Source organism: Pipistrellus hanaki (assembly GCF_964339955.1).
Source record: "Pipistrellus hanaki genome assembly, chromosome: 5".
NCBI classification, from domain to species: Eukaryota; Metazoa; Chordata; class Mammalia; order Chiroptera; family Vespertilionidae; genus Pipistrellus; species Pipistrellus hanaki.
In genome coordinates this window covers 102165665-102190848 of record NC_140507.1, presented here as the reverse complement: position 1 = coordinate 102190848, position 25184 = coordinate 102165665, and positions in this window count along the sequence as shown.

Genomic DNA, 25184 nt, shown 5'->3' with positions numbered 1-25184 from the left:
GTCAAATGGATGAAGGAGGTGTGACATTGTTTGAAGGAGGTGTGACATGGGTTGAAGGAGCTGTGACACAGGTTGAAGGTGTGACACTTGTTGATGGAGGTGTGACGGGTTGAAGAAGCTGTGACATGTGTTGAAGAATCTGTGACATGGGTTGAAGGAAGTATGACACGGGTTGAAGAAGGTGTGACTTGGGTTGAAGGAGGTGTGACACGGGTTGAAGTTGTGATACTGGTTGAAGGAGGTGTAACGGGTAAAGAAGCTGTGACATGTGTTGAAGAAGCTGTGACGTGGGCCGGGACCGGTTTGGCTCAGTGGATAGAGCGTCAGCCTGCGGACTGAAAGGTCCCGGATTTGATTCCAGGCAAGGGCATGTACCTTGGTTGCGGGCACATCCCCAGTAGGGGGTGTGCAAGAGGCAGCTGATCGATGATTCTCTCTCATCGATGTTTCTAACTCTCTATCCCTCTCTCTTCCTCTCTGTGAAAAATCAATAAAATATATTAAAAAAAAAAAAGAAGCTGTGACGTGGGTTTAAGGAGGTGTGACTTGGGTTGAAGGAGGTGTGACACGGGTTGAAGGTGTGATACTGGTTGAAGGAGCTGTGGCATGGGTTGAAGAAGATGTGACATGGGTTGAAGACGGTGTGACACTTGTTGAAGGAGGTGTGACACAGGTTGAAGGAGGTGTTATACAGGTTGAAGAAGTGGAGACACAGGTTGTAGGAAGTGTGACACGGGTTAAAGACAGTGTGACAAGGGTTGAAAGAGGTGTGAAACGGGTTAAAGAAGCGGTGACACGGGTTGAAGAAGCGGTGACACGGGTTGAAGAAACGGTGACACGGGTTGAAGGAGGTGTGACACGGGATAAAGGAGGTGTGACACAGGCTGAAGAAGCTGTGACCCGGGTTGAAGAAGCGGTGACATGGGTTGAAGGAGGTGTGACATGCATTGAAGTAGGTGTGACACGGAATGTAGGTCTGACAAGGATTAAAGACGGTGTGACACGGGTTGAAGAAGGTTTGACACGGGTTGAAGGAGGTGTGACATGGGTTGAAAGAGGTGAGACACGGGTTGAAGACAGTGTGACACTGGTTAAAGAAGCAGTGACACGGGTTAAGGTGTGACATGGGTTGAAGGATGTGTGACGGGTTGAAGAAGTGGAGACACAGATTGAAGGAGGTGTGACACGGGTTGAAGAAGCAGTGACATAAGGAAGGAGGTGTGACATGGCTTGAAGAAGTGGTGACACAGGTTGAAGAAGGTGTGTCACGGGTTGAAGGAGGTGTGACATGTGTTGAAGAAGTGGTGACACTGGTTGAAGAAGCTATGACATGGGTTGAAGGAGGTGTGACATGGGTTGAAAGAGGTGAGACATGGGTTTAAGGAGATGTGACATGGCTGAAGAAGCAGTGACATGAGTTGAGGAAGTGGTGACACAGTTTGAAGAAGGTGTGACATGGTTTGAAGGAGCTGTGACATGGGTTGAAGGAGGTCTGACACGTGTTGAAGAAGCAGTGACACGGGTTGAAAAAGCAGTGACTCAGGTTGAAAGAGGTGTGACTAGGGCTTAAGAAGCTGTGACATGGGTTAAAGAAGCTGTGACACGGGTTGAAGAAGTGGTGACATGGGTTGAAGGAGGTGTGACATGGGTTTAAGGAGATGTGACATGGCTGAAGAAGCAGTGACATGAGTTGAGGAAGTGGTGACACAGTTTGAAGAAGATGTGACACGGTTTGAAGATGGTGTGACACTGGTTGAAGGAGTTGTGACACAGGTTGAAGGAGGTGTGACACGGATTGAAGAAGTGGAGACGCAGGTAGAAGAAGCTATGACACGGGTTGAAGGATGTGTGACACGGGTTGAAGAAGTGGAGACACAGGTTGAAGGAGGTGTGACATGGGTTGAAGATAGTGTGACACGGGTTGAAAGATGTTTGACAGGGGTTGAAGGAGGTATGACACGGGTTAAAGAAGCTGTGACACGGTTGAAGAAGTGGTGACACGGGATGAAGGAGGTGTGACATGGGTTGAAGAAGCTGTGACACGGGTTGAACGCAGTGTGACATGAGTTGAAGAGGCAATGACATGAGTTGAAGAAGCGGTGACACGGTTTGAAAAAGATGTGACACTGGTTGAAGGAGGTGCGACACGGGTTGAAGAAGTGGAGACACAGGTTGAAGGAGGTGTGACACGGGTTGAAAAAGTGGTGACACGGGTTGAAGGAGGTGCCACACAGGTTGAAGAAGTGGAGACACAGGTTGAAGAAGCTGTGAAATGGGTTGAAGGAGGTGCGACACAGGTTGAAGAAGTGGAGACACATGTTGAAGGAGTTGTTTCATGGGTTGAAGAAGCGGTGACACGGGTTGAGGGAGGTGTGACACGGGTAGAAGGTGTGAAACTGGTTGAAGGAGGTGTGAGGGGTTGAAGAAGCTGTGACATGGGTTGAAGGAGGTATGAAGCAGGTTGAAGGAGGTGTGACCTCGGTTGAAGGAGGTGCGACACAGGTTGAAGAAGTGGAGACACAGGTTGAAGAAGCTATGACACGGGTTGAAGAAGTGGAGACACAGGTTGAAGGAGGTGTGACACGGGTTGAAGATAGTGTGACACGGGTTGAAAGATGTTTGACAGGGGTTGAAGGAGGTGTGACACGGGTTAAAGAAGCTGTGACATGGGTTGAACGTGGTGTGACACGAGTTGAAGAGGCAGTGACACGAGTTGAAGAAGCGGTGACACGGTTTGAAAAAGATGTGACACTGGTTGAAGGATGTGCGACACGGGTTGAAGAAGCTGTGACACAAGTTGAAGGAGGCGTGACACTGGTTGAAAAAGTGGTGACACGGGTTGATGAGGTGTGGCACAGGTTGAAGTCGGTGTGACATGGGTTGAAGGAGGTGTGACACAGGTTTGGAGGTGTGACACATGTTGAAGGAGGTGTGACACGGTTGTAGAAGCAGTTACACGGGTTGAAGGAGGTGCTACATGGGTTGAAGGAGGTGTGACATGGGTTGAAGAAGCTGTGACATGGGTTGAACGCGGAGTGACACGAGTTGAAGAGGCAGTGACACGAGTTGAAGAAGCGGTGACACGGTTTGAAAAAGATGTGACACTGGTTGAAGGATGTGCGACACGGGTTGAAGAAGCTGTGACACAAGTTGAAGGAGGCGTGACACTGGTTGAAAAAGTGGTGACACGGGTTGATGAGGTGTGACACAGGTTGAAGTCGGTGTGACATGGGTTGAAGGAGGTGTGACACAGGTTTGGAGGTGTGACACATGTTGAAGGAGGTGTGACACGGTTGTAGAAGCAGTTACACGGGTTGAAGGAGGTGCTACATGGGTTGAAGGAGGTGTGACAGGGTCTGAAGAAGCAGTGACACCGGTTGAAGAAGTGGTGACACGGGTTGAAGAAGGTATGACATGAGTTGAAGAAGGTGTGACATGGGTTGAAGGAGCTGTGACACGAGTTGTAGGAGGTGTCAAACGGGTGAAGAGGTGTGACGCGGTTTGAAGACGGTGTGACACGGGTTGAAGTAACGGTGACACAGATTGAAGGAGGTGTAACACGAGTTGAAGGAGGTGTGACACGTGTTGAAGAAGTGGTGACATGGGGAATGAGGTGTGACACGGTTTGAAGAAGTGATGACACGGGATGAAGAAGGTGTGACATTGTTTGAAGGAGGTGTCACACTTGTGAAGGGGGTGCGACACGGGTTGAAGACAGTGTGACACGGGTTGAAGAAGTGGTGACACGGGTTGAGGAGGTGTGACACAGGTTGAAGGAGGTATGACATAGGTTGAAGATACAGTTACATATGTTGAAGGTGGTGTAACAGGAGTTGAAGGAGGTGTAACACGGGTTGAAGAAGTAGTGACACTGGTTGAAGAAGGTATGTCACGGGTTGAAGGAGCTGTGACATGTGTTGAAGAAGTGGTGACATTGGTTGAAAAAGCGGTGACATGGATTGAAGGAGGTGTTACACAAGTTGAAGAAGGTGTGAGATGGGTTGAAGAAGTGGAGACACAGGTTGATGGAGGTGTGACACGGGTTGAAGAAGTGGAAACACAGGTTGAAGAAGCTGTGACACGGGTTGAAGGAGGTGCGACAAGGGTTGAAGATGGTGTGACACGGGTTGAAGGAGTTGTGATACAGGTTGAAGAAGCAGTGACACAAGTAGAAGGAGGAGTGACAGGTTGAAGAAGCTGTGACACGGGTTGAAGGAGATGTGACACGACTGAAGAAGCAGTGACATGGGTTGAAGGAGGTGCAACACGGGTTGAAGAAGGTATGACATGAGTTGAAGGAGGTGTGACATGGGTTGAAGAAATGGTGACACAGATTGAAGGAGGTGTAACACAAGTTGAAGGAGGTGTGACACGTGTTGAAGAAGTGACAATGAGAGTTGAAGACGGTGTGACACGGGTTGAAGAAGTGACAATGAGGGTTGAAGACGGTGTGACACGGGTTGAAGAAGCTGTGACACAAGTTGAAGGAGGTGTGACACTGGTTGAAAAAGTGGTGACACGTGTTGATGAGGTGTGACACAGGTTGAAGTAGGTGTGACATGGGTTAAAGGAGGTGTGACACAGGTTGAAGGAGGTGTGACACAGGTTTGGAGGTGTGACAGGGTCTGAAGAAGCAGTGACATGGGTTGAAGGAGGTGCTACATGGGTTGAAGACGGTGTGACACGGGTTGAAGGAGTTGTGATACAGGTTGAAGAAGCAGTGACACGAGTTGAAGGAGGTGTGACATGGGTTGAAGAAGTGGTGACATGGGTTGAAGGAGGTGCAGGGCAGGGTCCCTGTTGAGGGAGATGAAGGGACAAGCAGCCGAGGTCCACGTCTGGCTCGCCTCCTCAGAGACCCGCTGGCTGCTGGGCAGAGGGCGGTGGTGGGAAGGCCGGTGAGGAAGAAGGAATGAGGAAGCATTCCAGCAGAACCCGGGGCGAGGATGGGCGGGGTGAGGACAGGGTCCACGCAGCAGTGGACACACACACACACACACACACACACACACACACACACACGTGGCGGCCTGCTGTGTAACCGTGTCACGTGAGGGACCACGCTGCTGGATGTACGGCCAAAGCGTTTCTCACACCCTCCTGGTTTGTCTCCTATGACGTGACCCGGGCACCGCTCTGCCCCTCAGTCACTAATGGAGAAGCCAGCCACAGGGCCCTTCCCGTTTCTCTCCGTGCCCATCAGCCATGCACAGAGGGGCTTTGCAGGAACGGAACCCGATGATCCTGTCTGCGGTGTGACTCTCCGGTCTGCCAGGCCTCACGCGATGTCACAGAACCCTGGGCGTCACTGCCACTGCCCTCGCCATGGACGCTCCTCATCGAGGGGGTGACTCTCCCTAGGTCCCAGACGCCACCCCTGGGCCGCCCCGTCAGAGGCCCCATGCCAGCACAGAGAGCCTGCTCAGCCACAGCTCGGCCTCTTGCCAACCCTGCAGTCTTCGTCACTCAGCCTCCAGTGCCCCCCTGGCTCAGCCTCCAGTGCCTCCCGTGGCTCAGCCTCCAGTACCCCCTGTAGCTCAGCCTCCAGTGCCCCCCGTGGCTCAGCCTCCAGTGCCCCCCGTGGCTCAGCCTCCAGTGCCCCCCGTGGCTCAGCCTCCAGTGCCCCCGCCCCAGTCAGCAGGGTAGCGATGCGGCAGGTGTGGGGTGCAGGGAGACCTCGCTGTGCGCACAGGAGAGTGTGATGGTGCTCCTGGGCCGGGAGCTGGGCAGAGGCCTGTGTTTGGGGGGCTGCCTCCTGCGTCACGCATTCCTGCCGGGGGTACGATGGTGAGTGTCAGGCACGTGGAAAGCCTAGCTATTCCTGTGAAACGTTACCTTCCTGATATGTCACAGTTATTTATAATCACTGGGGGAAGGGACTGGGAGCGGGTGTTTTTGCCTTTGTGGCTTTGCACGGGACTTTAAATAACGTTATAAACTGCAATGTTTCAGCCGCCTCCCACCAGCTCTGCCGTCGAAAGGCTGCACATCCATCGGGTGAGCCGAGGCCCCCAGGAAATCCGGCCGCTCTCTCCCGTGGTGTCTGACGGGCTGATGAGGCAAACCTCAGAGCCTCAGCCGCCGGGCTCCGCAGATAAACGCCGCGGCGGCCGCCTGTAACTCCTGTCGGGGTGATCTACTGCACAGCACTTCCCACGTCAGCCTTTCATCTTTCCTAAATATGGTCTCCTGCGGCGGCGGGGCGGCCTGGACCGAGAGCCGGCCTTGCCTCCCTCCTGTGTGGCCTTGGCCGCGGCTCCGCGGTCTTATCTTTACCGACGGGAGGACAAGCCGCCCACGGCTTCCTGCGGCTGTAACTCCCGGGAAGGAGCGGCGTGGTATTTTCCATTTGTTTTTATGTCTCTCATTTTTAAAGTGAGACATGCCGGGTGCAGGTGTCTTGGGCGGGTGCTGTGGCCCGGGCTGGGGGAGCCGGGCTGGGGGAGCCGGGCTGCGGTTGACAGCTGGGTTCAGGGTGCGAGCCAGGCGCCCAGCAGGCGGACGCAGTGTTCCCTGGGCGCACAGTGGGCCTCTCGGGACTCTCATTTTAAAAACGACGTCACACAGCACATGGCTGCTCACCGTGAGCACTCACAGCCGAGCAGCTTGTTAATCCAGCGCCTTTTCTGTGTAATCTCCACGATGGAGAGCAGGGCCTTCCTGGGAATCACTTTGAAACACTCAGGTCAGGTCTTCATCCCCGCGGCCAAGTGCTCTGGTTGCAGCCCGACCAGCAGCCTCTCCCGTCCTGGTGCGGTCACACAGCTCAGGAACACGCCAAGTCCGTGGTCCGACCACAAGCAGCAAGGAGGACAGGGTCAGACACATGGCTGCCGCCCAGCACACCCCACACGGTGCGTCTCTGGCTCTGCCCGGCCTGCGGGAGCCAGCGGGAGGGTTACACAGCCTCGCATGGGCCGGCGTGGCGTCACACCTGACTCCCATCTGCACTTCCCACCTGTGAATGTGACCATGTCTCCCCGGCGGTCTGGGCCCAGGAGGCCTCTGACAGAGGAGTCGCAGTGGTGACCGGCTCCCACGCATTTGGCTGCACTGGGACACATCAGGGTGTTTTAAAAATATATATTGTTATTGATGTCAGAGAGGAAGGGAAAGAGAGAGAAACATCAGTGATGAGAGGGAGTCTGACTGGGTGCCTCCTGCAAGCTCCCCACTGGGGATTGAGCCCACAACCGGGCTTGTGCTCCGATCAGAATGGTCCATGTCCACGCACAGCCTCTGAGCCGCGCCGGCCGGGCCCACCAGCCTCTCAATAAGCCCCCAGTACTTCCTGAGCAGCCGGCCTGCAGATGGGGCTTCACGCTGAGACCGCGGCTATTGCTCCGGGGAAATGTGTTCTGAGAGTGTCTAGGCCACAGTTCCTCTCTCCTCCCCGCAGCAGGCCTGCCGGGGAGCAGGGATGGCAGACTGAAAGGCTGGTAAGGAAAGCCCCGCGTTGGCAGGTGGGGGGGATGGGAGCTGCGATCGCGCACACACTGACTGGCAGCTCGGGCTGGTGGACGGCGTCCTTCCCGGAGGCAGACCTCCAGGACGCTCACGTGCCCAGGGGCTTTGTCGGGGTGAACGGGGCTCGCTTCAGTTCCGTTTGCTGCTTCTGCCCTTTCACTGCCGTCTGACCGCAGGGCTGCCTGGGTCCGACTTCAGGAGACTCCGAGCGACAGAGGCAAGCCCAGGACCTGGAGGCAGAATGTTCCAGCAAAGGCAGGAGAGCAAGGACAGCCTGCCTCTCTCCCCACTCCAGAGGCCACTCCCCGCTTCTCAGAACTGCCACTCCATCCCCTCTCTGCTGCTCCATCCCCTCTCTGATACTCCATCTCCTCTCTGCTGCTCAGTCCCCTTGCTAAGAAATCTAGAACACAAATTTTCGTCAATGGAACATGCTCTGTTGTAGAATGTGCATGTTTTCCGTATAGAATCTGCTAGGCTCAGACCAGGAGCTGACAGCCACAGCAGTGCGGGGGGCCTCCCCGATGCACAGAGCACAGGCCGGGGGCGGGAGTGTGGTTTGGGGTATGACACAGGGTCTGGTTACTGTGTGTTCTGGGGAGGCCATGGACACGTAGCTTGCCCCCATGCCTTCAGGACAAGGAGGCTCCGGAAGCTTGTCCCGAGGAGACACAGGCCGGGAGGTTTGGGGGTGGGAGGGGGGGGGACTCACTGGTTTACTGTCCTGCTCACCCCGCTTCGTTCTTTCTTTTCAGACAAGTTCCTTCTGTACCGGTCTCAGAGCATCCCCCTCTTTCCCTCTCGCCGCCTTCTCCTTCTTTTCCTTCATATTTTCTATTTCTCCTCCTTTTCCTCCCCTCCTTCTCTTCCTCCTCTTCCTTCTCCCTCTCCTCTCCCTTTTCCCTTTGCCTTCTCCTCCTCCTCCTTCTCCTCCTTCTCCTTCTCCTCCTTTTCCTCCTCCTTCTCCTCCTTCTCCTTCTCTTTTTCCTCTTCCTTCGCCTTCTTCTCCTGCCCCTCCTCCTCCTCCTCCTTCTTCATCATCATCACCAAATAGGTACAGGTGAGGCGGTGCTTTATTCCTTTAATAGGGTCCTTTGAAAAGCAGTTCCCTGAAGAACGGGAGTCTCATTGCCACAGCCACAGACCGGCAGGCATGATGAGTGGAATTCCAGGCCACGCATCTTGACGGCGGGCCTCTGTGCGAGGTGTCTGGGTGCCTGCTTTCTGACACACGTGCCGGGTGATTCCATCACTACGAGAGCTCTCCGTGTTTGCAGCGGACACACAGCTGGGCGGAAGGCCGGGAGGGAGGACGGTGACAGTCTCTGTGTAGGTGGAGAGCTATCCTCCGGGAGCGATGGAGGCAGACTCCGCTTGTAAGGCTCTGGGGAAGGGAGCGCTGCCCATGTTCCAAATCTGGAGTTCAAGGTCAGCGCCTGCACCTGGCCCACCTGTGCGAGCACCTGCTCTCCGACGGCTCCTCCCTCTTCTGAAACTGCCCTGCCCTTCGCCAGACGAGGATGCACTATGCCTTCCCTGTGGGGAAGCAAACAAGGACGGGGCAGAGAGGTCTGGTCTGTTAGAAAACAGGGACGCTTCACAGACTGCCGTGGGACAGCACACCATGGACACTGTGCAGCAGGAGAAAGAAGGACTCTCACCCTGTAAGGTAGCATGGAGGGGCCTGGAGAGCATCGTGCTAAGTGACATATAAGCCAGTCAGAGAAAGACAGTATCACATGATCTCACGCATATGTGGAATCTAATGAACAAAATAATCTGATGAACAAAAGAGATCCAGAGACATAGAAGCATGGGACAGATTGTGGGATCTCAGAGGGAAGGTGGGTGGGTGGTGGGAAGAAATGAACCATGACACAGACAATAGGGGGGTGAAGGCCTGGCGGGGCGCTGGGGAAGAGGGACACCTGTAACACTTTCAACAACAAGATACTTTTTTCAGAAAGAAGACCCGGTAACGATGGCTTGGCTGAACCCACTTTTAAATAGGACCAGGTGAGTGCATTTTCAGTGAGAACAGCCAATTGGGAACTATCTCAAGAGGCAATGAACTCAGACAGCAGACCTCCGGGTCCCGCCTGAGATGCTGGGAAGAATGAATGAAGTTAAGAAGTCTTCACTTTCAATTTCAGCAGATTGAACCAACAACTAAGTCTCTTTTCCCTGAATTGTTAATGTTTTCAGGTCAGATGTGATAATTCAGAGGGTGTTTTTCAAAAAGTTACCCAAACTTTGGCACAGGACCAGCATGGTTCCTATAAATGTTTTCATTTACAGAGTGGTGTTGAGCCCGGCTGGTGTGTCTCAGTGGTTCAATTCTTGGTCAGGGCACATGCCCTGGATTGAGGGCTCAATAACTAGTAGTGGGCATGCAGGAGGCAACCGATCAATGATTCTCTCTTCTCTCTCCTCATTGTTGTTTCTATCTCTCTCTACCTCTCCCTTTCTCTCTGAAATCACTTCAGCCTGGTGCACGAAACTTGTGAACAGGAGGGGAGGGTCCCCCAGCCCTGCCTGCACCCTCTCGCAATCCAGGACCCCTCAGGGGTTGTCCAACTGCTGGTTTAGGCCTGATCCTACAGGGATCACTGCAGGGCAGGGGGGGCAGCTGGGTGCTTCCGGCTGTGCCCACTGATCTGTCCTAGGAGGCGGTGGCCAGTGTCGGGTACCGCTGTCCGATCTCTCTGCAGAGAAGGGCAGCTGCTGGAGTGGGGCTGACAGGCAAGGCTTCCTGCCCGGAGCCACTGGTTGTGACGAATGTGAGGCCACGTGTTACAACCCCAAACCTCAGCGTGTCCCGGTGATCTAGTCCCGACTGAATCCCAATCAGGTGGGTTTCCAAGGGGGCCCAGCAGAACCCAGGCTCTGCCCCTTCCCAGGAGATGTGGGTTCTGGAGATGCGTGGTCACTGAGGACCTGGAAGCATTCTAGCCTTTAGCTCTACTTCCAGCTGCAGCTCCAGGCCCAGGTCTAGCTCTAGCACTAGTTCTAGGCTCCTAGCTCTGGATCCACTCTGTCTCTAGCGTCTGGCTTTAATTCTAGCTCTAATTCTCAGCTCCAGTTCCAGTTCTAGGTCCCAGCTCTAAAGACAGCTCCAATTCTAGGCTCCAGGTCTAGCTCTAGTTAAAGTTCTAGGCTCCATGCTCCAGTCTCTAGTTCTAGCTCGATCTCTAGGCTCTAGCTGTAATTCCAGCTTCGGTTCTAGACTCCAGGTCTGGCTCCAGCTCCAGTTCTAGGCCCCAGGTCTAGCTCTCATGTTAAGATCCATTTTTAAACTGCTGGGCAGCTCTGAGTAGACTGCCTATCTATAGGACTATGTATCTGTAGAGTCATTCTCTGGGTGTGTTGGATGCTTCACTATGGAAAAGCCCTCACAGGCGCCATTTGGCCACCTGATTCCAGGGATGCTGCTGAGCAGGGGAGAAGGCCCTCCCAGCCAGCCTTACCTCTTGGGGCAGCTCCTTCGTTCTCGGTGCCCCACAGCGAGTCCATGGGATCATTACCTGATGCATAGACCGTCACATCGCAGCACCAGCTCTCCTGGGAATATGATGGGTGTGTCTGTCGTTGTGTTATATGTCCTAACAGTAATCTAAAAACCACAACACCAATGTGTGTGTGCTCTCAGCCATGCCGGTAAGTATGCCATCAGCAATTTACATCACTACTTAGCTTTAATATTTTTCTTTGGACATGATTTGTTTTGTTTTCTTTTGTTTTATTTGTGTGTTTTTTATTGTTGTTGTTAATCCTCACTTGAGAATATTTTTCCATTGATATTTAGAGAGAGTGAATGGAAAGACACACAGAGAGAAGCATCGCTGTGAAAGAGACACATCAATTGGTGCCTCCCACACGTGCCCTGACCAGGGCCAGGATGGAGCCTGCAACCACAACCGAGGGACGTGCTCTTGACTGGACTCAAACCCGGGACCTTCAGCCATGGCCAGATGTGCTTCTGAACTAAGCAAAGATGAAGAATTCTTCCTGTCTTCAGCTCCTTCTCCGTCTTCCTGTCTGCTGGGCAGCTGGGCAGCTGTTCCACTGTTCCACAGCAGTCTCCCGGAAGTCATGAAGCACAGGATTTTAAACCTTTCATTGTGACATTCGTGTCAGGTCTTACAACAGCGAATGCGAAGTCAGAGCTTGGCATGCTACATTAACGCCCAGGAATCACTGTCTCGCACTGATGCAAAATATCAAGTTGCAGGTCAGTCACAAGAAGTAATAACACTTACACACCATTTAGGTCTGTTTTGTGTCGAGGTGCCTGGGAGAGCACCAGGAAAAGGGTGCCTCACATTTTCAGGTAACTCCGGTTCCGTTGTGCAATATGTAACCAATTAAACAGAGTTTTTAGCATGATGTTCATTACTGACTGTACTTGCACTTAATGAGCTATGGAGAGTGTGTATGTGAATATGTCAGCTTATGTCTCATTTTCCCCATATTTATATTACATTTTTTAAAAATATATATTTTATTGATTCTTTACAGAGGGGAAGGGAGAGGGATAGAGAGCTAGAAACATCAATGAGAGAGAAACATTGAACAGCTGCCTCCTGCACACCTCCTGCCGGGGATGTGCCCACAACCAAGGTACATGCCCTTGACCTGAATCGAACCTGGGACCCTTGAGTCCACAGGCTCTATCCACTGAGCCAAACCAGTTTTGGCAATATTACACTTTTAAGTCATAGCTTGGAAGTGGGGGGAAGATTCTCAAACTCTGTGTTTGCTTCTGCCTGACAAGTACAAATGGCAGCTGTGTCACCATCCCTGACCAGCGCTGAGGACAGCGGCCACGAACACACAGACAGGCCACAGGTCCCTGAAGTCACGGCCGTGGCCTGCGCTGGCCTCAGATGCGGGCATAAAACAATTCCTCAGAACACAGGAAACCCACCTAAGGGAAATGCAGGTTACTTTAATAAAGCCTCCTCTGGTGAGTGATATCCTCTGATAAAATTCCAAAACTCTCCTGCTGGCATCCATGCCGGCTTTGGCAGGTCCGCACACGAGGCCGCTGGTCACAAGGACACGTTTTTTTGTTTGTTTCCTCTGCCCCCCAAAAGGCAAGCTGGGACCCTTGATCAATGCCTCCCTTTCGAGTTCATGGCAAATATTACTACATTAACTTGGTGACAAATGATAACTATTCTTAAGGAATACTAGATTTTTTTTTTTTTTTCAAATAACCAGCCTTATGTTGAATAAGCTGACTTGCAGAAATGTGGCTATACCTGCAGAAGCAACTGGGTGAATTGAGCCAAACGAATTACAACTTAATAACAGATGAGATGGCATCAAAGCGTGGTTGGTAGACAGACACGAGCAGAGCAAGGACGATGGGCCAGATACAGGTCACCAGGGCAGAAAGCCCCAGGTGTGCAGCAAAGGCCTTGACCCCAGGGTGACTTTTCCTCCCCTAGTGCATCCCTGGTCATGTGGTTTAGACCCCTGACTTTTTACATCATGTGACCCCTGCCTGGTACTGACCAATCGGTGGAGACCAGGGCCCTGAGAGTACACACCTGGAAAGCTGATGAGCATTCTGCTGGGATCCTCCCGAGACCTCCGTATAAATGCCCCCCTGACGGAGGACCCAGTGCTGCTCTCCCTATGGAGCAGGAACCCTCTCCCCTCCCCCCAGGGCATTGTCCCTGCCCCTGCTTCTCCGAAGCTCCCGGGCCCTTCTTCCTCCTCTGTGACTCGTTTTCTGAGCCCATTTCTCTGACAGCTCACTTCTTCTACCTCTGACTTCCTAAATAAACCTTCTCTTATCCCTTGAGTCTTGGCTCTGAATTCTTTCTTGGCTGTTACTCAAGTACCGAGGTTGCTGCCCCCAGGCCTGGTCTGAGCCTCCAGCTAACACCCAGTGTCATTGTCGCCATCAACAAGAGCGTTTCTGCAAAATATTTCCTGCCGCTTTTATGCAGTCTGCTTTGAAATGGGGTGAAGCCGGTCTCTGGAGAAGATTCTAACGTCTTCTGTAACTATTTAAGCAGCATTAGCACGTACTTACTAGGCTCCCTAAGGTTAGGGTTAGGGGTGAAAAGGCTGTTTGGATCATTTGGGTTGAGATGACCTCTCCTTTGAGCTCTTGAGTTAGAGAGTGAGGATGGCAAGGCAACAGAGCAGTGCTGACCTCAGCATCAGCTCGTGACCTCAGCATTAGATCCTAATGGACAAGCGTCTCGTCTCCTCTGTCACCCCTCCCACCCCAGAGTCCCTTCCTTCCAACCTTCGTGAGTCTCAGTGGCCTCCTGTCTAGCCTCTGGGCTCCAGTCTCCCTCTCCCTCCCTCTCCCTCCGACCTCCCTCTACTCCGCAGGAATCTGGCCCCGTGACACCTTTCCTCAAAGCCTGGGCAATTGTCCAATTGTTCAAACTCCTAATGTGATAAACCGGTTTCTTCACAATTCTCTACAACCTACATCTTCCACCTTCCTTCTCTCTAACCATCCCAAATGTGCTTCCGAAGACGCTAAACTCTCATTAGTATGGCAGTGGCTAACAACACGAGCTGTGCAACCAGACTGCACCACCTTCTAGGTGTGTGAGGCAGAGAAAAGGACTTAATTCCTCTAAGTTCTAGTGTTCCATCTGCAAAATGGATACCAAAGGGTTGTTGCTAGTATTAAATGACATTTAATCATCAATAAAAAGCAGCTCGTATTAGTCAAGCAAATAAATACTTTATTCATTCTTCTGTGCCTTTACCCACACCTGGTGCCCCTCCCCCCAGCATCCCTTTCTCCATGACGCACTCCCATTGGCCCCTCAAAGCCCAGTTCAAGTGACACGCACCTTGGAAAGCCTTCCTTCACAGGTGCTCACCGCACTCTCTGCCCACGGCACTATCCTAACCGGCATCTTCATGGAGCTACGTGCGGGCCTCCCCCCTGTGGGGAGAGCTTTGTGGGAAACAGTATCGTCTTCGCACCTTGCATTCTGACATGGGTTCCTTTGTTTCTGCCCAAAGACACTGGAGTCCTACCATCCAGGGCCTCGAAGTTGACCTTCTATGGAAACAGGTCTGTTGTGGATGTAACCATTAAGACAAGGTCATGATGAGCGGGGTGGGCCACTAACCAATAGGACAGTGTCCTTTGAGAAGACAGCAATGGGAACACATGGGGACACAGAGGAAGCGCCATGGGACCAGGGAGGCGGAGGCTGGAGGGGCGCGTGTACGGGCCAAGAATCCCCAGGGCAGCGGGCCTTCCGCACAGGCTGAGGGGAGGCGGGCTCTTCCAGAGTCTTCAGAAGGAATAAGGTGCTGGACAGATGTCAGACTTCTAGCTCCAAACCTCACACAGCACATTTTCGTTGTTTCAATGTGTGGAACCCAGTTACGGAAGCCTTAGGAAACTAACGCACATTTCCAGAGTCGGGGGAAATAAATACTCCAAGATATCTGTTGAAGCAGCAACTGGCTTTATGGATTTCACTTAGTCAATTTGGACTTCCATAGGAAAATAGGAGCTTATATGGATGACTATATTAGATCATCAAAAGTTCCGGCTCTAAGAATCTATGATTCTATGTCATTTCATATTTTGGTGTCATATTTCAACTTCTTGCACCAATTAAAAAATTTAGATGATAAATTTTAGGACTTAGCAAACTTTTCTATTATACATTCCTCCCTGCCTTATATGGATTACCGGTACTCATAAAATGGAAATTATTGTTAACCATCAGACAGTGAGATAGTTTTTCAACAAATAAATCATAAAAATCACACAATAATTCATCTCTATATGTCATCTGTAATCTAAGAATTTGTGTCTAGGACTTTAGAAAACTTTTAAAAGCATTTTTATTAAAACATGTTTGGTGTAGTTATGCTGATATGTGCTTTTCCTAGAAACATTAATTCACTAAAAAATAACAGTGTAAAGACAGATATAACTAATCTTTTATTCTAGGCCAGAATCAAGTTCTACTCCCTATTTAAGAAAGAGGGAAAAGAATTCTAGAAGAATTTGGAAAGAGAACTGTAACTTCAGTCATTGAGGTTAGAAAGGACATTCATCGTATAACTGAAAATTCCAAAGTGTACCGGGAAGGCAGAGGCCATCTGTTTGGTGCCTAAAATAACACATTATTATAAAGTAAAGCGACTTGGTTTTTGGAGCATGGAAAATCCAAAGCTAGGAGAGTGCCTCCTGAGCTCTCTCTCAGCCTCCGCCTCGAGAACAGCGGGGAAGGCATGCAATCTGCCCTCAGATAGAAGCCTCGGCCTTCCCTCTCAGATAAATTATCCTGTGAGACAGGCTCCGATAAAGACCTGCTTACTCTGACCAGCCCTTCACTAACAAAGGAGCTCATTCACACGTGAAGCGTCCCCCAGTGCATTCATAGGAAAGTTCCAGCTGCAGAAGCAGGAAATGCTGGCCAGCCAGCTGCAGCCGCGTGCAGCGTATAAGTCCGTGGAGGACACTCGGGGCAGCAGCTCGGGTGCCTGCGGTCAGTGCCTCCACAGCATCGGGCTGAGGAGCCGCCAGGTCCCATTCCCCCTTCTGATGGGCGGGCTTGTCCTCAGGCCAACTACCTGGTGTCACACCAGCCAAGGCGATAGCCAGTAAAGGCACCGTCTCTCTCTGGGAGGGACAGGGAAGTAGGGGGCATGTGCTCTGTTCACGGACCACGTGCTCCCGGCGTAGCACGCCAGGCCTGAGGGAAGTCTGGGCGCAGCGTGGAGAGGTTTCCAGGGTTTCCAGAGAGATCGAGAGTCTCCCAAGTTGTCAGAGTTTGACAGATTGCACCAGGCGTTCATTTTGTGCAAACTCCTTGATTTGTGCATTATTCTGTATTAAAGGGAAACATGTACTTGATTACAAAGTTTACTTTAAAATAAACAGCACATGAATAAAACAAAATTAAGTTAAAAGATAAAAGCACTCCAATAGGGCCTGAAGCACTCTCTGTGTGGCTGTTAGGAAATAAAACCTAGCCAAATATAACCTATTGGAAACTATTCTAAACTTTCCAAATATACCACAGAGAGCATCTCAAACGAATGTCCTCCCTGCGATTTAAAACTCTAAGTTAGAAATGGGCTGATATTTGTCCTCATATGTCAGGGTCTGATGTGTTTCAGGAACAGTTACCCCCCCGGACCTTCCGCTCTGTCCTGCCCTCTCTCAATAGGAACGCAGCTTTAGGGTGAGCGGTTCAGCAGATCTCTCCGTGTGCTCCCCCACAAGTCCTTTTTCTGGAGAACAACTTCTTTTAAACATTCTGCTGCTGAGAGTGTGGCAGGGTCACTCTTTCCTTTTCCCACGAATGTTCTGAAGACAATTTAAACATTCCAGACCCTGAGAATGTGCTTACTTCCTCTGCAGAACTGCTAGGAAAATGAGCTGCTATTTGAAGAGGAAAGAATAAGGCATTTAAATATGATCAAACATCTAGACCTAAAATAGCACATTCCACTAGGAAACAGAAGTCACAAGATAGACACGGGGCAAATGAGCAGCTCAGAGGCGTGTGAGAGAACAGGGCGCAGTGGTGTGGCTAACGCACACATATAGGAACACACAAAACCATGCCAGAGCGGGTCTATTGGTTTTCCTGCACAGTATAGAGGTACATGGAAGATAAAAACTGGTGCTATTTAATGTTTCCATCCTTTCAACGTAAGGACAGGTGAATTGTAGCTTGAGAAGTTTCTGAAAGTATAATAAATAATGATTTCCCTTTAGATTCAAAGTTTTTCCCCAAGAGCTTTTTGGTGAACTATTGGATTATTGATAGTACTCCATTTTGGCTGATGAATAAGGCAAAATTAGTTTATGAGGGATGAAGTCTTTTATGTATGAACGTGTGTGTGTGTTTGTATGGGTGGGGTGGGTGGGGGTGCGTGGATGTGTGGGTGGGTGGGTGTGCGCGCACAAACACAGTAACTGCTTATAATGGACAAGTATCGCTATAAAGATTAAGTTACTGATTGAATTTCTAAATGACGGGACTATTGCCTCAGACATTTGGGAAAACTGTTCCTCAGAAATGGACCAGGAAGTGTAAGAGCAGGTGTGGGGAAATTTTAATTAAAAGGTCACTGCCTAATTGAGGGCGATTTGCATACTTCTACTGATGTTCACAGGTCTTATCACCTATCATTAAGGCTCATAAAGCAAATCACTTATGCACACAATAGCCAAGTATGAGTCACACTCTCCTAACCCTCCAGTTACCATCTAGCTAAGCACTCAGTTACTTGCCTTGACTTCGGCGTGGCTCTGGGCTATTCTGGGTGGGAAAGACTAGCTTTGGGAAAAGCTGCTCAGGACACAACCATGCTCTTGACCCCTGCCCTTTGCCTAAAGTAATTACCTGTTTCAGAAGGGCACGATGTTGGTTTCTGTGTATTTTCACGAAAAGTCTGGAAGGACATTTTGGTCTTTCAGTAAGTGAGGGGCACATGGAGCGAGAGCCTTCTTCGCACGTGTGCTCATCAGCTGCTCTGCCCTCTGCCTCCTGAAGGACCCGTGACAGCCTGCAGGGACAGGCCTTACCCCACCCCACCCACCCCACACGCTCCCGCAGCCTCCTCCAGACTGTCAAGGCCTCCACCCCCTGGATCCCTGCTCAGACCCCGACCACGGCACCATCACACTGTGCACCACCAGGCGTCCTTCAGCGGACAGGACACAGCCCTCGGTGTGACTCAGAGAGACACAGGCGCTGGACGGTCCACGGGTTTCAAGCTCAGCCCCGTTGTCTGCGGTGACCAGCGCTCCTGCACCTTTCGGTCAAGTGTTTCTCCGTAGATTGAGGACACGTGGCAACGCCCCCCCCCCCCCCCCAAGAGTCTCAGCACCATCAGAGAGCACCCACTGCCCGGGAAATGGTCCCCATCGTCGGTCTCTGTTCGCCCGCCGGTCCCAGAGCTTCTGCCTGAAGAGCCGGCGAAGGATGCGGCCGCATGGGTGTATGGCTCTCAGGGAGGGGACGCTTGTGGTGCGGACGGCATGTCACCAACAACGCCAGCTGTTCCCGGGCTCCCAGAATGGAGGGGCTGGGCCCGCGTGGTGTTGTGACAGCGATGTGCGCCTGTGACGAGAAAAGACAGTGAGTACGTGCACGGTGAGCCGCCCCCCAGACACACCGCTCACTCGTGTTCTCTCTGAAGTCACTTCCATTCCCATCGGTGCTGGTGCTTCAGGCCCAGCGGAGGGGGACACACCAGCCCGCACACGCAGCCTCAGCCTGGGCCACGGGAAGAGCACGGCCCTGCGTGTGTGCTGATAAGACTTCCAGACACGAAGAATGGCGAGCCAAACCACAAAGAGCTTACTTATGTGCATGCGGACCAAGCAAGTGTTCTCCCAACTCACATTCATTGTCAACCTGTCCCCTTATCTCACCTCGCTTCGAGTCACCCCTACACTGCACTCCACCTTTCTTTGTCCTCTGCCTCAACACAGTGTACAAGGAGCAGGAGGGGACCCAGCCTGGGGCTCCCTGGAGACCCGGGTCTCTGTGTCCCTGTCCCTCCCTTTCTTACCCCCACACCTGCCCTTCCATCCCCAAGCCCTTCACAGCTGCTCTTCTGACCCAACTCTGGGCCACTGTGCCTTCACCTCCCGGTGTCTATGCAGGAGACTCGCTGCTGCATGGACGGCATCCCTGACCCCTAGCACCTTCCCTGCAACACTCCCCCCCACCTGTACCACACAACTCCCGTCAGGCCCCAGGCAGGAGGGCCATGGTGGGGGTGTGATCTGGGGCCTCACTGCTGTCCCTGCTGGGCCTCAGCCACCGGACGGCTGACCAGAGCCGCCCCACCCCCTCTGCCTCTTCCTGCCCAGGTGATTTCTGTTCAGATCCCCGGGCTGGAGCCTGTCCCCTCCTGTCCAGCAGCTCAGGGCACCACCCTGGACCAGTCCTGTGGGTCTCCTGGGCCTGGGTGTCCTCCACATCCCTCCAATGTGCAGAGATGGCTGGCTGTCCGCTGTCCCTGTCTGAGTGGGTGGGTGGGTGGCTGTAGGTGGCTGGTCTAAGGTGGATCCTGCTGGTGTCCTGAGTTGCTGGGAAAGGTCCTCAGTTGGAAAATAAAGACCCACCTTGCTTTAGTCATCTTTCCAAAATGTCCATCCGGCCACATTCATTCTCATCTTTCAGGTCAGAAGTGTTGTGGGTCTCTGTGTAGACGTTGGTGGTGTTTTTGTGACCACAAACATGCCTACCAACATGTAGGACCCTAACCCTATCAGCCTCCAGTCAGTGGTCTCCTCACACACCTGTCACTTAAAGTCGCCATTCCAAGATCACGTGGATGCTTACTGAGGACTGGCTGCATGTGTGTTTATATAGATACTAAAGGCCTGGTGCACGAAATTCAAGCAAGGGGCGGGGGGGGGGGGTCCCTCAGCCCAGCCTGCACACTCTTCAATCTTCACCCTACTAAATGGGCAGTCAGACATCCCTATCACAATCCAGGACTGCTGGCTCCCAACTGCTCGCCTGCCTGCCTGATCACTGCCTAACCACTCCCCTGCCAACCTGATTGACACCTAACTGTTACCCTGCCAGCCCAATTGCCTCTCACTGCCCTCCCCTGCTGGCCTGGTCACCCACAATTGCCCTCCTCTGCATGCCTGAGTCCCCCAACTGTCCTGCCCTGCAGGCCTGGTCTTCCCCACTGCCCTCCCCTGCAGGCCTGTTCCCCCCCTCTCCCCCGACAAGTGCTTTCCCCTGCCAGCCGGTCACCCCTGCTGGCCATCTTGTGCAGCCATCTTGTGTCCACAAGGGGGTGGCCATCTTGTGTGTAGGAGTGATGGTCAATTTGCATATTACCTCTTTATTATATAGGATGACTTTTATAATACCTGGTGCCTCTCTCTGAACCCTCAGCCACCCATGGGGCCACTGAGGCAGCTAGGAGCAGGGTAGAGGGGGAGGGAATCTCTCCCTGGAAAACAGGAGCAGGAGGCCAGGGAGCTGGACATGCCACCCCCACGCCTGGAGCACAGAGGTCAGCTGATGGGCTGTGTGCCACCCAAGGGTGGGCACAGAAGGTGATGCAGCCAGCACAGCTGGGCTTGCCATGGGTGCCAAAGGGTCGGGGGGGGGGGAAGAGGGGGGTTGGCTCTCCCCAGGGACCATTTCTGTCTCCTCAGCTCATTGGCGAACTCAGTGTTTATTTATTTTATTTTTTTGTTAATTCTCATCTGAGGATAGTTTCCCATGTATTTTTAGACGGAGTAGAAGGGAGGAGAAGAGACAGGGAGAGAGAGAAATATCAATCGGTTGCCTCTGCCCGCACTCCAACCAGGGCCAGGGATCAAGCCTGCAACTGAAGTTGACTGGAACTGAACCAAGGACCCTTCAGTCCAGGGGCTGACGTTCTACCCACTGAGCCAACCTGGCCAGGGCTGGACTCAGTGTTGAGGTGGGTGAGGTGAGCTCTGCGTAGGTTCCCTCCTGCATTTGGTGGCAATGACTTCCAGGGAGAGGGCCTGGGCGAGGGCAGGTCCGCCTGTAGTGTCTTTCCTCCAGGATCACTGCCCAGTGCTGCCCACGGTTCTTAAAATAGTTATTTCCTCAGCTTTGTCCACTTTTCCAGTTGCTGATGGAGGGAGGCAATTTGCATACCCTTGTTGGATCTCGTGGCCAAATTCCAATATAACTTAGAATGGAGTTTGGTTTTAGGAAATCCTGAGATTTAGTACCTTCAAAATACAATGGATTTGAAATGCATATCAGGCTGTTTTGTGTTGTTGTTTTTTTTTAAGTAATTTATCATTTAATCTCACATATCCTCTGGAGTCCAACTCCTTTCACTAAAAGGAAAAAAATAAAATAAAATTGTCCAAATCAAATTGGCTCAGCTTCTTTTGATTTGAAACTATTTCAGGAAAAGATCAGTCAACTACAGGTCAGTTGCACTGTTTCCCTCCTATGGAGATTCTGTCACTCTTCTTCCTCTGTATGGGGCTCTGGCCCTGGCCGGTAAGGTGCGGACAATGGTGTCGGTCCACAGCTCTCTTCCCCCCTCATCACTGGGTGGCCGGCGCCAGTGCCTCCTACACCAGGCTGGTATGTCCAGTTCCACCCTGTCAGCAGCTGGTGACGCCTCTGGGTCTTGTCCTGGTGCCCGTGTCCTCAATCCCATGGTGTCTTTTCTGCTCTCCTGATTGTCTCACAGCTGTGACCCTACAGGAGCCCCAGCCTGCAGAGGGGTTAGGGGCAATTAGGTAGGCAGGCAGGTGAGCAGTTAGGAGCCAGTGGTCCCAGATTGCGAGAGGGATGTCTGACTGCCCACAGAGATTAGGCCTAAACTGGCAGCTGGACATCCCTCAAGGGGTCCCCAATTAGAGAGGGTGGAGGCTGGGCTGAGGGAACCCCCACCCTACTGTGCACAAATTTCATGCACCGGGCCACTAGTAAGTACCCTGTTTCCCTGAAAATAAGACAGTGTCTTATATTAAGTTTTGCTCCCAAAGATACGCTAGGTCTTATTTTCAGGGGATGTCTTATTTTTTCCATGAAGAAGAATACGGTACACATTTATTGTTAAATGAAAATAAAGGAAATTTATTACCTGTATACGGTACGGTAGACCAGACAAATTGTGAATCCTACAGTATCAAGAATTTACTCATTTATTCAATGACAATCATGTCTTCACCTTCTGGAACATCATCATAACAATCCAATTCCTGAATTTCCTGGTGAATTTCTTGTGACTCCATTTCTTTCAGAATCAGTGGACCAAATCTCTCATGTTTAGCAATAGCATTCTGAGACAGAGCCTAGGGGGCCTTATTTTCGGGGGATGCCTTATATTTCACTCAGAAGGAAACCTGTAAGTAGGTCTTATTTTCGGAGGATGTCTTATTTTGGGGGAAACACAGTAAGAAAATGTCAGCCTGAGGATGCCAAGAGGAATAACAGTCCTCTTTGCTCTGTACCTACTTGTTCTCTGAAGCAACACGTCATTGATTCAGCAGATAGGCAGCCACCAAACACCTAGGGGCCAGCGAACAGAAATAACCACTGAATTAATGCCTGAAAAATATTACCACCTTTCACCTCCCCAGAGTAAATCTCTGACTAAGATTGACTTTCACCAGACTCTCCTCTCCCTCCTAGCATCCTCAGGGCCTTGTTTTCCTGGAAACAAGAGCTAAAGAACGTTGACTGCATCAGGCATTGCTCTGGTGCTTTAAACTTCTGAATGCCCATAATAAGCATTTTCATTACCCCATTTTATAGAAGGGAAAGCCAAGTCACAGAGAGATGAGATTTAATTACTTGCCCGAGACCCCACAGACACTGTATCTTGGATAAAATTACTGAATCTTTAATTTTCAAATTTTTCACCTGTAGAATGAGGATCGCAGAAGCAATAATGTCAGTGAGCAGACTGTGCAGCCATCAAGCAAAGCCTCCCACTCCGGGGGCCTGGGGCCAAGCTCCGGGCACAGTGGGCACTCTGGGGGTACTTGGCCTTCCTGTACTCGGCGGCCTCAGCCGTACAGCAGGAAAGGTGACAAGTGAAGTGCCTCTGAGAGAGGGTGAATCAATTCGTCGATGTGGACTTTGGTCCAAAGGTGATGCAGAGTGGGCCGGCCCCAGGGGGGGTTGAGATTTGGAGACTTTTTAGAAGGGAGCGTTACCACAGGGGGGCCTGAGAAGCACCCACAACCAAAGGTTAGGTGCTTGCCTGAAGGTTTTAGAAAGAAGGCCTTGAAATTGCTCCTGTGCTTCTCCTCCCCTCCGTGAGGAGGGATCACAGGTGTTCCCGTTTCCTGAGGGATGCACACTGTTCCAACGTTCCAGGACCCCTGAAGTTACAGGTGGTTGAGAGCACTGGATTTTGTGGGGACGGAGCGGTGTCAGATTTCAGATTCATGTGGGTCTTACCCACAGGCCTTCCCTCCGGCCTGGTCATGTGCCGTGGCCCCTCCACAGCGATGGGAGCAAAGGGCGTCCCCAGCAGCAGCATCCCAGGCTGCGGCCTCTCCTTCCCGGCTCCCGCCAGCGTTTCCCGCAGCCGCCGCCTTGCCGGCTCCCTGCCTGTGCTCCGTGTGCTCCCACAGGCTTTCCCCTCCCCGGATCCATCTCCTCTGGAAGCAGGGACCGAGGGGATTCCTCCTCCACCCGTCCTGGACCACGGTTCGCACAGAGCCACTTCTCAACGTGCTTTCGATGGAGCGGAAACTCAACCAGCGTCTCAAGGGCAACCTCAGATGGCACCTCAAGGTCAACTGTGTCCTATTTCACACACAGATCAGACTCAGATTGGTCACAGCCTTCGCGTTCTAGTTTCCAGAGACGGGGATCGTGGGGTGCTTGTCCGATAGCTGACTATGAGAACATTTCCAGCGTCGTGACCGTGTTTCTCCGGCTTCATCACTTCTGACTCCTGTCCTCCTCTCACGTGGTGAGATGCATCTGCTTCTCCTCCCCGTGAGGGGTCATAGTCCCTTCATGCGTGTGGTGTGCAGAAGCAGGCGGTGGAGAGAAATAAGCCCAGGCCACTCAAGACTAATAAACAAAAGCTCCACAGACAACCCCTTCCTTTTCGCATGTAAAAGCAACGGAGTGAAAGGCGGCCAGTGGTATGACCTCACTGCCATCGCCAGGACCATGCATCGTGGAGCCGGCGAGCCAGCCTTCCGTTCTCAGGAATCACGTGTCCCCCTCAGGATGGACTTGTTCGCACAACAGCCGGGGTCCTCGTGGGACACCAGCCCTGTTCTCCCGCCCCTTCCAGTTCACGGAGCCCTCGAAGACATTACCTCTGCATTCACTTCCTTTCTGCTGGGATCCGCATGCTGTCCTGAGAGACGGAGGGCAGCAGGAAGTGGGGGTGGGGTGAATTAGGGGAATTGTCATCTGTTTTTACTAAAACAACAAATCACAGATCAATGGAGATAGAAATGTCTTCAAAAGACGACTTTTGTACAATTGAGAAAAGAACAATAAATGGAAAATGGCATTGAGTTGGCGGAGGTGGCAGAGGGTGGAGTGGGGCGCTGGTGGTCGGTCCCCTTGCCTCCCTCGGGGGTGTCCCTGTTCCTGCGCCACCTGCGTGTGAGCCTTCGCTGGGAAAGGCAGGGACAGCTTACATTGTTAAGTGGTAGGCATTGAGGACCGAAAGGCACTTCTGTTCTTTCTAAAACTCTTTCCAAGGCCATGTTCACGGTCCCCCGCATGGGCTGTGCAGTGGGAAGGTGCCAGAGACCTCGGCCTAGAGCGTGTCTGCCCGGCCCTGACATTGGCCTGTAACACTCCTCAGATGGCATCTTGCCCCCATGGTCAGCTGAGTCATTGAAACCGCAGTATTAGCTTAATCGCATTTTATTTTAGTTCTTTTGCTGAGATAGTTCCAAGGAACATGTCTGAATAAATCCTTAGGCTTTTTATCTGAAATCCGCTCTCCCATAATAACAGGTACGTACTCACATTTCCCCTGATGTCCCAGGAAAAATAAAATACTGAAGTTTGGAGAGGGAAAATCAATTGTTTAAAGCCATCCATAAAGGGAAAAGGTTAGGATGGGAAGTTTTTTCTTTCACCTTATCTACAATAATAAAAGTGAAATAGACTAATTAGACCGGACGTCCTTCCGGACAACCTTCTGGTCCCGGGTTCCGGAGGGAAGCGGTGCCGGCAGCTGGGGGAAGGAAGCTACTCTTGCATGAAGTTCGTGCATCTGGCCTCTGGTGAATAGTA